The 12,844-nt window shown below is 35.6% G+C and overlaps 1 pseudogene; it reads left to right on the forward strand.

The window, feature by feature from the left end:
* The window catches only part of LOC131149188 (vesicle-fusing ATPase-like), a 44,737-nt pseudogene extending 38,223 nt beyond the window's left edge, over positions 1-6,514 (forward strand).
* Positions 6,515-12,844: the final 6,330 nt, after the last annotated feature.

Below are 12,844 nucleotides of genomic sequence, written 5' to 3' on the forward strand. Positions count from 1 at the left end.
CTATCTTCCCCTGTAATCCTAATGGGTACTAAGTGAGCAACCTTGAGGAGAGCTTAGGGGAGGGCTCTTGACATCCTTGAGGGGTGTCTTGGGCTTCTGTGTGGGATTGGGAACTCGCTGTCATCCATTTGGGAATGGGATCCTGCGAGTCTCTGTGGTCCGAAGGTATGGGTGTACGTCATTCTAAGTTGTCGACTATACAATTGGGTGTTATCATCTAATACCCCAAATGTGTTGAGCGGATGAGAGTTCCTTCAGTACTAGCAGAATGCGAGTTATTTCCCTTATCTTTCGAGTCCGAGTTTCTTAATGATGACCTTAGCTGGTTCAAGGGCTGTTGAACTAGGATACATGACCATTAGGTTAGACACTTATGTGTTTTCTTGAATAAAGATGAGTACAGCTAGGGTGGACTTGATGTAGTCTTACCATTGCACGGGCGTGACCTTGACACTTTAGGATGATTTTGGCAAGGGTGATTCTTTTTACCATTGAACTCCAAATTTGTGATAGTTGGTATCAGAGAGGATCTCTCAATTCTCAAATGAGAATAAAATTGAATTTGTTGGCTTCAACTCAATTGCGGGTATTCGGTTTGTGACAGGGAGAAGGAGCAGGTTATCTTTGGGTAAGTTCTTGTCTCGCACTCCCCCCTTCTTGTCATGTGACCTGTTGCAGCTAAATGAAATGAAAGTTGACTTTTAGTGAATATCCTGCGTAAGTTGGTTTATTTGATGACGCCTTGTACCCTTGATAAGGGATAAGGGTTGATAGATGAGAATTAAGATGAGAATACCTTGTGCTCTTGAGGTGAGTATTGTTACCATACTTTAGGATTGTCTTATTGTGGTTGGCATTTGAGCTCGGATGGTTTTCCATGGAAACTTTGTGATGTCCTCGTTCCATAGGCAGAGGTGATACTCTTAGATCTAGTGGAAGTGGACAATTGAAGGAGTTTGTCCAAGTCCGTGTTTATGGAACTTGAGAAGTTCGTACCTATAGAGAGAGGTGACATTCTTTGATCTATTGAGGACAATGACTTGTGAGCATCCTAGGCAGATGTCCTCGAGTCATGAGTGCAGCTCTGTGTTGGTCATTGTGGTGACATTTATCCATTTGGGTGTGGAGTTGAAAGGAACCACAAATTGTTGCTCATTGGACTTCATTGGAACCCAATTGCTTGTATGATATGTTATGGTGGGAACAAATTTTATTGGAGACCGCTATTGTGGAATTGATGGAAGCGCGTTTGTGCGGTTTACATTTGTTGCCTTATGGCCCTTATCGATGACCCATGCTAGATGGCATTGTGAGGAGTTTGCTAGAGGGCATTGTGATGAGTTTTGCTAGAGGACATTTGAGCCATGTTGCTAGTAGGCACATGTGTTGTTGTGGCCAGAGGGCCTTTCTTGTTTGTTGTTTTTGTGTTGGTTTGTGCAGCACAATTGAGCCAGGGGGCTTCCTTTTAGAGGAAAGATTGAGTTCATGCTAGGGGGCAAAGATATTAGAATGGTAATCATGATGGATTGTGGTTGAGATCAGTTTTGTCAGAGGACAAGAGATTGTGAATCATTGAGCTTGATTTGGGTTTTAAGACTTGAATGTCGGAGGACATGGAAGATTGGTTTTGATACTATGGATTTTCACTTGTGGCGTGACGTGAGCTTGATACTTGAGGATTTGTGGAAGTTCTTGTATTGTTCTTGTGGTTGGATTTGTGTCACTTGGTTAGCTTTAAAATTGTGGTATTCTAGGAAATTTGTTGTGAACCCCGAATGTTGATATTACTTGTGTTTTGTGGAGTTTCCTTGGGGAGAAATCATCCTTGGAGTTGTGTTCAAGAGACTCCTTGGGTGAGGACTCGCCTTTGGTACGACTTGTCAAGTTTGAGCTTGAAGATCTGCAAACTTGGAAGATTGTTACTTGAATTGTGTCCCGAGCTTGAGACGTGAGGACTCAAGGAAAGTTCTAGTATTGGTCCTATGGTTGGATTGTGCCGATTGGTTAACTTTATAATGGTGGTATTCTGGGTTATCTTGTGAGGAATTGGGTTATATGTACCCTGGATGCTGAGATTAATTGTGTTTTGAGAGTCTTCCTTGGGGTGGACTCATCCTTGGAGTTGTGGATCCACCTTTGGAGTTGTGTCTTGTAATACTTTTGGGGGGAGACTCACTTTGGCATCGGTTGTTGATTTTGAGCTTTGAAGTTTACTTGTTTGGTTAAGTATGGAGTCTATTGATTTTTAGATATGGAAGAACCTTCAAGATGGGATCTATTCTTGGATGGGAAGGTTGGTTTGGAACCTTGAGATGGTATTGGTCGTCTGAAGATGGTATCGTACAATGTATTGGAATTGGGGTATGATAGAACCAGGATCAGATGTGATTTTGGGTTGGTTGCTCCATTAGTTGAACGAAGATGAGAGGGTGCTGGTTTCAGACCAAGTTTGGATTTTTGAAAGTAGGTTGCCTACGTGGATCAATGAGCGAACACTCTTCAAAACTTTGGTAAAAGCTATGGATCTATATCAAGGATTGAGAGTGAAATCGGAGAGGATGCTGGTTTTAGAATGAGTTTGGCTTTTGGGAAGTGGTGTGCTTTCGTGGATCAATGGCGAACACTCTTTGGAATTCTGGTAAGAGTTATGGATCCGCATCAAGGATTGAAAGTTTGTGTTCTGGGAGTGGTGTTCTCTTCAGAATTGCTGAGTATGCAGATTGGTGGTCAACTTGCGGTTGAGTTGTGACCTTGGACGTGAAGTCCTGGGTTGGTTTAGAGAGCTGAATGTGGTTCTTAGAGGAAGCTGCATTCGGTTTTGGCTTGAGTTTCGTTGAAGACCTTGTGTTCTGAGTTGTGTACCACGAGCGACTTTGGATCAGAGTGGGATCAAGTCTATCGTGGGATCAGAGAAAAGTTGTGACGAGTTTCGGTTTGTGGTTGGAGTTCAACGAATATTGCTGAAACTTGGTTCGTGTATTCAATGAGCAAGTTGATAAACTGAGTAGAGGAAAACATTAGGGTCTTAGAGTTTGGCGACCCTAACACATGGCTTTGGTGTATGCTTATTGACTTGGAGGTAAGGTTAGTTAACCTAGATGCGGCTGTGCGGTTGTCACAGGGATGGTTTCGGTTTGTCTCTATAGCATTGTGGTTAGTCCGGATAGTTCTGATTATGATGTTTTTGAATCTAAGATGTATGATCATTAGATCCTTAATGGTTACGCATACGTGACCGACCGAGAATACTTCGAAGACTTAACTCTTGAGAAAACACTAGGTAAGCGTCCTACCTCTCTTGGTATCTTAATGGGTACCAACTGAGCAACCTTGAGGAGAGCTCAGGGACGAGCTCTCGACATCCTCAAAGGGTGTCTTGGGCTTCCGTGTGGGATTGGGAGCCCCGCGGACGATCCATTTGGGAATGGGATTGTGCGTGTCTTTTTGGCTCGGAGGTTTGGGTGTACATCCTTTTTAGCTGTCGGCTATATAGTTGGGTGGTACCATCTAATAACCCATATATGTTGAGGGGATGAGAGTTACCCTCAGTAGTAGTGGAATGTGAGTTATTTTCCTCATTGTTTTGAGTCCGGGTCCTTAGTGATGACCTTGGTTGGTTCAAGGGCTGTTGAGCCATGAGACTTAAGCACAGGGTTAGATGCTTGAGTGTTTCCTTGGATAAGGATGGTACGGCTGGGCTGGACTTGGTGTAGTCTTGCTGCTGCACAGGCTTGACTCCCGGACTTTTTAGGATGTTTTGGAAAGGGTTATTCCTTTTGGCCATTGAGAACTCCACGTTTGTGACAGAGGGAAAATGGGAAATACATCTTATTCTATAATTGTTTAATTTGGCCAGTAACAAAGAAGCCTTGGCAAGTTCTAACCATTTTGCTATTGATGTGGAGATAATTTGGAACACAACTTTCAAAGGGTGAGGTAAGAGGGTTTTGACTGGGAGATGGAGAGTTTCTCATGTGTGTGTGTATGTGTGTGTATTTTCATTCTTTATATGAAAGTTGGATAATAGGGAGGATTGATGCAGTTAGATGGAAGAATACCAGGATGGGTTTTTTGAGGTTGGATCCTACTGCCAGATCTATAGCCACGTGAATTGTGGATTGGAACGGAGAAAATCTCCTTCCCTCTAGAAGATTTTGGGACCTTCCAAACTCACCTAATTCACATAGGAGGCTGTGTGGGAAAAGGATGCTTTTAATAATTTTTGAAAAAGGGGACTTTCTGAGGTTAACTGCTGTTTTTTGTGCAAAGAAGAAGCCTGCTCTGCATCATTTACCAATTACACTTGTAATTTTTGTGAATATGCAAGCTGCCATTGATTTTATTGAGTATAAGCACTTGTAACTTCTGTTTATTTTTTTTATCTCTCGATGTCAATCCTAAAACAATATCTTGTTCTCTAGCCCTTGAAATATATTCCCTTTATAATTTTAAATTGCCTTTTCTTCTCTTCCTTATAGTAGTGCTAATCTTCCTTGATATTGGAATCTAGGTTTGGAATCCCTATCAATTTGCTCATGTGTAGGTCTGTGTGCTCATTACACTCTTGGTGGATTATTTTTATCACACCTTTTGGAACAGAACACTAAAATAAATTTTTGCTGGGTGATCAATTTCACAACTGCTACTTCAAGCAGACAACTACAATATTGCTAAAAGTGTTTTGTGGTTTGAAAAGTAATTATGTGGGCATGGATTTGTCATCCGCAACCGAAAAACAAAACACATGCAAAAACATAAACAGGGACGGCCAGTGTTGAACTCCCAATAGGATGGTTTTGTGTGTCTTTTGAGAATGTGCATATTTGTCTATAAAAAGAATTGTTATTTATTTAACATGGATTGAATTTTGATTTTGCCCTTGGGAGCTAAGTTATAGTTGTCACTTATCTTGGAGTTGGGGATTACAGTGCAATATGAATAATTACAATGCTTTGTGAAGGAAATACTTGTACAAGGTGTTGCACTTACTGGATCATTGTCTCCGGTGTCAGGAAAATGAGAAGTGTAACTGTTATGAGTTTTATGCCATATTGTCTGTCAACAAAATATGTTAGTTTAATTCTTTTTTGGAATGATTTACTTGGGATATTATTAGATAGAACTCTGAAAGAATTTCCTACCATGCAAGGAAAATCTTTTAATCAGATAATGACATCTATAGAATAAAGATGGGTGGCCAAGGTTTTACTACCCATAGAGGTGGTTGTGTGTGTGCACCTGTTAAGGTGTGTGGTTATTATCTATCAGGAAACAAATGGCTTGAAAAACTTAGTTGGCATGTTTGACTGGATTTAGATTTTGCATTTTTTGTTTGGGGAGCTAAGTTATAATTTATTTTCATGCTTTCACTAACCTTGGACTTGGGAACAATGCAATATGGAATTTTACAATGCTTAATGAAGTTCTTAAATGATAATTCTGCAATTAATGGATCATCATCTGGTGTCAGGCAAAAGAGATGCATAAATACAGCAAATTTTATACCTTTTTTTTTTTTTTTTCAGTTAACAAAATATGTTAATGTTTATTTATTTCTGTATTCTCGTTTTTCGAATTATTAGCTTGGAATATTAGCGGGAAGAAGTTTAGAAGAATCTCTTTCTACCATGCAAGGAAACTTTTAAATGCTGGCTATAAAATGCCTTTGTTTCTTTTTTCTTTCTTTTTAATTTTTTGGGAGCAATCAAGTTGGTAGCAAGACATTCCATCCTAATATGTTTCTGTATAACACGTTTCTCAAGTTCTGGATTCATGTTTTTGTAATTCCCAACAGGTGCTGCAACAGCTAAATGTTTTCTTGGATGATGATATTGATATGGCTAATAAGGCCTTGAATGATGCGAGTTAAAATAGGCTAAGCCTCAACACCCAGCTCTAGTTTTGTTAAAGCAATCTCCTGGAAGCAAATTTGCCTGGGTTTTTTGACTGCTACAATTTGTTGTGTTTCACAGATTCCAATCAAGAAGCTGTACATGCTAATTGAGATGGCTGCCCAAGGAGAACAAGGTGGGGGAGCAGAAGCAATTTATGCAGGCAAAGAAAAGATCAACATCACTTATTTCTTTGATTGCCTTCAGGATGTTGTCTGATATTAGTGTGCAAGCTATAGCGTCTCTCTTTTCATGGCAGCTTTGAGTTTTTAAACCACAGTTTTGCTTCTTCCATATACCCTTGCTTGTCTATTTTTGTCCTGTTCCATCAGATGAACAGACTTATGCTGCAGATTGTATTTGCCACTCATCTTTTCCCAAATCCCCTTTTATGTTTCCTCTATATTTGTTCTTTTAAGGGTGTAGGTGTTGGGGTTTATAAATGTAACCCATATGGTTTCAGGTATGCTTGTGCCTGTTCAGGAGCTTGGGTTTTGAATCCCCCCAGTGAGCTTCTTAATTGCACTTTGAAGCTGAGTCAACTCAACGAGTTGGCAATGAAGGATCTCCTCATGATCTCATCCTAAACCGTTTCCACTTGTTAATGTTGGCTGCCTCCCAAATGGCTGACCTTGTGTGTTTTGTTTTGTTCAGTTGGATAATATATTATCATAATTTAATTTATAAATATTCAAATATGAATATTTAAAATTATTCAAAAGTTATATTTTGTTTATAATTATAACATTTGATACTATTATGATGGATTTGATAAGGCAAGAATGATCTTAATAAATTTGAAATATTAAATTAAATATTAAAATGTAATTATAGATAAAAAGTTTTAACCAAAATAATTTTCTTATTTTTTATGGTATAAAAATCCTAGTATAACCTTTTTTCAACAAAAAAAATATTGAAAAAGTTATTGTAATATTATGATTTTTCTGCCTAAAATATTTATAATTGTTATTTTTATTTGCTAATGATCAATCGATAATGTTTTTTAATCTAAAATAATTGACAAAAGACACTAACTTCTTCTGAGATTTGTAAAAAAGATAGGAACTTCTCCTCAAGTTTTAAAAATTTTAGGGACCTCCCTTGAGGTTTCAAGAATTCTAAAAACTTTCGTTGAGATTTGTCAAAAGCACATAAACATTTCCTTATATTTTGTAAAAGGATGCATCTTTTGAGGAAATGTTTGTGTCCTTTTAATGTCAAAGACAGCCATTAATGTCAAATATGACCACTAATGTCAAAATCGGCCATGGTAGGTGAGCTATCACCACCTATTATGGTAAGTGAGCCACTTGTGTGTTTTTTTCACGGACCAAAGGCTATAAACAAGACCCCCCCCCCCCTTTCCTACCAGAGCACCATACACATCTCAATTGCAAGATCGTGTCCTCTTTTGATTTACCATAATAGCACTCTGCCCCACATACATAGTTCCCTCAAAATAGTCTCATATAATTTTTCAAAAGTTGAAAATCAAAATTTATTTTTCATTATCTATAGACAACACGGAGTGCAATATAAATCACATTTATTTTCAATGTATTATTGACAACTAAGATTCATTCTTTTCACAACGTCGTTTTATTTGAAATCTACCCCTTTCTTAACTTTGAATTAATTTTTGTGTGAGGTTAATTTTCACTGGGAATGGTGTGGATACAGAGTGGATCCCACTTGATTCTAGGCTAGCTGTTTTGTCATCTCTCTCCCTCCCTCTCTCCCTCTCTCCCTCTCTCGCTCCCTCCCTCTCTCCTCATTCTGTGTATGACCTTAAGTTGGCCGTGCTTGAGGGAACCTAAAAAATTTTAACAGTTGTAAAGGAAACATATGATTTAAAACAGAGAATGATGATGATGATGATGATATTGTGAATTTGGGCTTAAGCTGGCCGTGCTTGAGGGAACCAAACAATTATTGTTAATTTAACAATATTATTCAAACACTAATCAATTTCGAGCATATAAATAGCTTCAACAATCTCAGTATCTACGTAAGAAAAAGTCGAGACCTTTATCAACTAACAAATTGGGTAAAAGTTATAAAGGAGAACAAATGTGAAAAATAAATGTTCAAGATTGCAAGATACAATTTATAGCCATCAACAACAATAACTTTCTTCAAGTTAAAACCATGCATTGATTTCAGTAGTATAGTGAGAGTACAGTTTTATGGAAACATATGATTTAAAACACAGCTCTTTTCTTTTTTATACACTTTATATCTATATATTTCAACAGTTTTTATTTTCTGCAATTCAGACAATCAAATCAACCTATGTATGGGGAAGAAAAGTACTTTGCTCATATTAAATATTTTAAATATTTGCGTATTTAATATTAACAAGTGTTATTTGTGCGTTATATCTTTTTATTTATTTATTTATTAAGCGATAAGTTTTGTTGGCAACTTTATAAGTGAAAAGGCAAAAGCGAGGGAAAGAAATACATCTGTCATTTTCGTTGTGAAAAGAATGAGACTTAATTGTCAATAATACATTGAAAATAAATGTGATTTATATTGCGCTCCATGTTGCTCATAGATAATGACAAATAAATTTTAATTTTCAACTGTTGAAAAATTATATGAGACTATTTTGAGGGAAGTATGTATGCGGGACTTGGGAGTGCTATTATGGTAAATCATAGTCTTTTGCCCTTAAAAAATATTTTTAAGTTAGTGTAGAGTCATTTCCAAAAATTTAAGGTTTTTAAGCACATAATAAAATAATTAACTCTATATTAGGTTCATTCATCTCTCTCTCTTGTTCTCTTTCTAATTAAATGACTGATGAAATTAATTTCTAATTTTTAAGAAATGATAAGCATTTATCTTGAAGATATTAATCAGCCCTGCGTTTTGATTTTTGTACACAATAAGAAATAACTCAAACTCATCTTCCATGTCATAGCCGCATTTTTAAATTAATTTTACTAATTACTTACATAATATAGAAAAGTATGATTAATGCAAATCATTTTACGAAAAGGACAACTCGATGCACAAAACTCTCATGTATATAGAGTCTAGGGAAGGGGCAGATTATGATGGGTCTACACTAAGCAGTCTTACCTTACATTTCTAAAAGAAATAAGTTTCTATTTCATATATATAAAAATTCGAGTAATATAAATTATTTAGAGACGACTTTTAAAAGTAAGACCAAGTATTCTTTAAAAAATGTAAATTCAATCAAAATTTGATGGTATTTAGAATCTGGACTTTACAAAAGTCAATATTCAAACCTCAGAAAAAAAAAAAAAATTCTAGTTCGCCAAAAAAAAATAGACAAACAATATATGTATCACACAAATACACACAAACATACATACATATATATATATATATATATATATATATATATATATATATAAATGCCCTTATATTTTAAAGGTATAACGAAACAGCTCAACGATTTTTTGAAATCCCAATTAACCTCTGCTATAATATTTATTGGCTATGATTCATCAATTTATTAGGTAATTTAGGCTTTTCTGACAAGGGAAATTAAAAACAGCTAGCAATCAGCATTTCTCAATCCATATTGGATGTCTGTATTTATTATCACTTTCATGTTAATTAAGGCAGCCAAAAATTCATCCTTTTAATGGCCATCACCATGAAGAACGATTCACCTTTTAAAAAAAAAAAATTCAGTTCATCCTAAAAGTAAGGGAAGAGAAATTAACATCTCAACCCAATGTTCAGAAAGTAAATCCACCATGTCCCCTTTCTTTCCCTGTTTGGGTTTTGGTTGGGGTATGCCCATAACCTCAAATTAATGATTCTTTCATCACATGCAATGAACACAAATAAAATTATTCACATAGAGGAAAAGAGGAAAGAAGAAAAAACTTACTTGAATCAAGAAAGATATGATTTATCAGCAAACATCCCCTATGAAGTTTATCCAAAACAAAAGAGGAAACTCTCAAGAGAATGCAATGGAGGGAGGGGAAGAAAGAGAGAGATGTTTGCTTTGTTTTTTGGGGGGGAATAACTCCTACACATTTAATGCATTACCATTTACCATCATAAATTGCCGTTTCAAGACAAGAGGGAGATGGACAACTTAGACCCCCCACCCGAACAGCTCAACGGTTTTTTAAAATCCCAATTAAGCTCTGCTATAATATTTATTGGCTATGATTCATCAATTTATTAGGTAATTTAGGGTTTTGGGTTAATGGTATATTTGATCATGTATGTATAAATATTAAATAATGTTTGGTTGTGGAGGGTATTCTATGATTATGATGAATAAAAAAGTATATAAATGGGCAATGAAATGTTTTGTTGAATGTGATTAAAACGGAGCCAAAAGCTATAGATCGAGTCGAACCCAAAATCCCAAAAAAATAGAAAGGAACATAGAGACTTAGATACCCTCCCATAATATTGTTTCTCTATTTATGATTTTCATAAAAATAATATGTGAAAGTTAATTATCACAAATTAGGAGGAAGAATAAACTGCGTTACGTTCAAATCCAAGACCTAAATCCGAATTTCAAACACAATCCCGTAGCAAATAGTCACAAGTTAGGAGGGGGGAGTTGTTTGTTTGGCAAGATTTTTTTTTCTGGGGGAAAATCACATATTTTAATTCATTATATGAAAAGAAACCAAGGTAATAAAATAAAATAAATCCATTAAGTACTCACCAGGCAGAAGATACATCTATCAATAAATTTATATGGCATTCAATATATTCAAAACGAAAGAAGAAAGATAAGGGATCAAAGATAAGGGATCAAAGTTCTATACATGTAAAGAAGAAGAAGGTGCTTACCCAATTAAGAGGTAGTGGATGAATCCTGAAAAATCTACTATCTGTGGCCTGCAGAAAATGAAATAAAGGGGCTTTGATGAAACTGAGAAAGCAATGTATGTCTATAAGAGTATGAATGTGATTTCACGAGTTCTACACAGGTAAAAGAAACCTAATTCCAAGATACCAGCCTCACTCTGGATTTGAGCAAAACCAAGTTTCTATTAGCAGGCAAGCACTAAAAGCTTCCTGGTCACAACTTTGAACCAAATAAATGCGAGAGAGAGAGAGAGAGAGAGAGAGAGAGAGAGAGAGAGAGAGAGAGAGAGAGAGAGAGAGAGAGAGAGAGAGAGTAAATAGATGACAAAAAAGCTAGCCTGGAATCAGAGTTTTTTCCCGTTTTAACTTTTTTTAAAAAAAATATATTAAATAATACCTCATTCTGGGAAGTATTTCCCAGAATGACTCTGACGTAATCTCGCTACTCCAAGTAGCGATATTTAACCAAATCTCGCTACTTGGAGTAGCGAGATTTACTTTTGACTGAAGGTCTCGTGCTAACGCGTGGCAAATCTCGCTACTCCAAGTAGCGAGATTTAATTGGGATAATTAATGCTCTATCAGCCGCCTTTCGACGCGTGGTAAATCTCTGCCAACCGTCTTTTGACGCGTGGTAAATCTCGTTACTCCAAGTAGCGAGATTTTGTTGGGATAATTAATGCTCTGCCAACCACCTTTTGACGCATGGTAAATCTCGCTACTTGGAGTAGCGAGATCTGCTTCAGAATAACCCCCGTTCTTCCTCCTTTCTTGCGCGAACAGAGTACCTGTTGCAGAGCCGAGCAGGTTACTATTGAAGGAAGACTCCGGAGCAGGTGACCGTTTCGGGCTTCATCAAATCGAGAGTTATATAAGGAGATGGGGTAAGTTATGTTTTCCATGTTCAGTGCATAGATTTTTAAATTATTTTTATTTCATCCAAAGCTTTGATAATCGGAGAGACAGAGTTTGTGATTTGTGTTAAAAGATTCATGGATAAACATTACTCTTAAGGTTTGTATTTCATTGTTTTGGTATTTGAATTTAATTTTTTGCCGAAAATATTTTATTTTTTCCATTCAAACTATTGTTCAATATTTATTTTTATTTTTTTTGGATTGTTGTTTCATTGTAAAATGCATTATCTTTCCTGCCCTAAAATTTGTTGAAGTTTCCTCCACTCACTAAATTTGTTGAATTTCTTTCTACTCTTTTTAATATAATTGGACAATTATAATTAGATCATATGGTTTACTTTCAAAATGGAAAATTTTGTTATTCAATCCTTGAATTTTCTTCTACTGTTTTTAATATAATTGGGCACATCCACTAAAGTTTTTCAAGAACATGTAAATTGTATGGTTTTAATTGATGTTTTGAGTTAATGTGAGTGCACATTGTAATTATAAATTGTATTATTATTTATCGTATTAAGTACATATACTTTTCTATGAGTTAACGAAATTTAGAATTTAAATTTTGACTTATTTTATTTCCTACACAAACTTTAATAATTTTAGCTCATTTAAGAATGTAATGCCTATGATATATTTCATAGATAACGCATAGAGTATATATATACACGTGCCCTTGATGTTTCTTATATTTAATTTCAAGCTTTAGTTTTCCTTGAATTTTAGTTTCAATTCCTAATGAATCAAGCTCATACCTTGAACCAACCACATAATAAAGTTCAAGTTGAGCCGCATGTTTGAAACATTTGGAATAGATTAGAATAGAACTTTATAATTATACTATAAGGAGTATCATTTGTGAATTTTTTATTGTCAAATAAGAGGTCCTAGTGACGGGATTAAGTCCCCTCTCCCTCTCTTATGATTACTAGAATACAATAATTAATAGGATATAAGATATTCATTTTTTTTAAGTTTGCTTAAAAGACAAATATCTTTCCTGAAATTTCAAAAATGTCACAGACGTCTCCTAAAGTATCAAAAATGTTAAAAACCTCATTTGATGTTTGTCAAAAGAAAATGAAATTTATCTTAAAAAAAAAACTTGTCTTTTTGCAAATTTTAAAGTGAGATTTGTGCATTTTTAACAATTCTCAAGAGAGATCATTGAAATTCTTGAAATGTCAGCGGACGTTCTACAAATTCTTAAAA

This window comes from Malania oleifera, chromosome 1 (assembly GCF_029873635.1).
Source record: "Malania oleifera isolate guangnan ecotype guangnan chromosome 1, ASM2987363v1, whole genome shotgun sequence".
NCBI lineage: Eukaryota > Viridiplantae > Streptophyta > Magnoliopsida > Santalales > Ximeniaceae > Malania > Malania oleifera.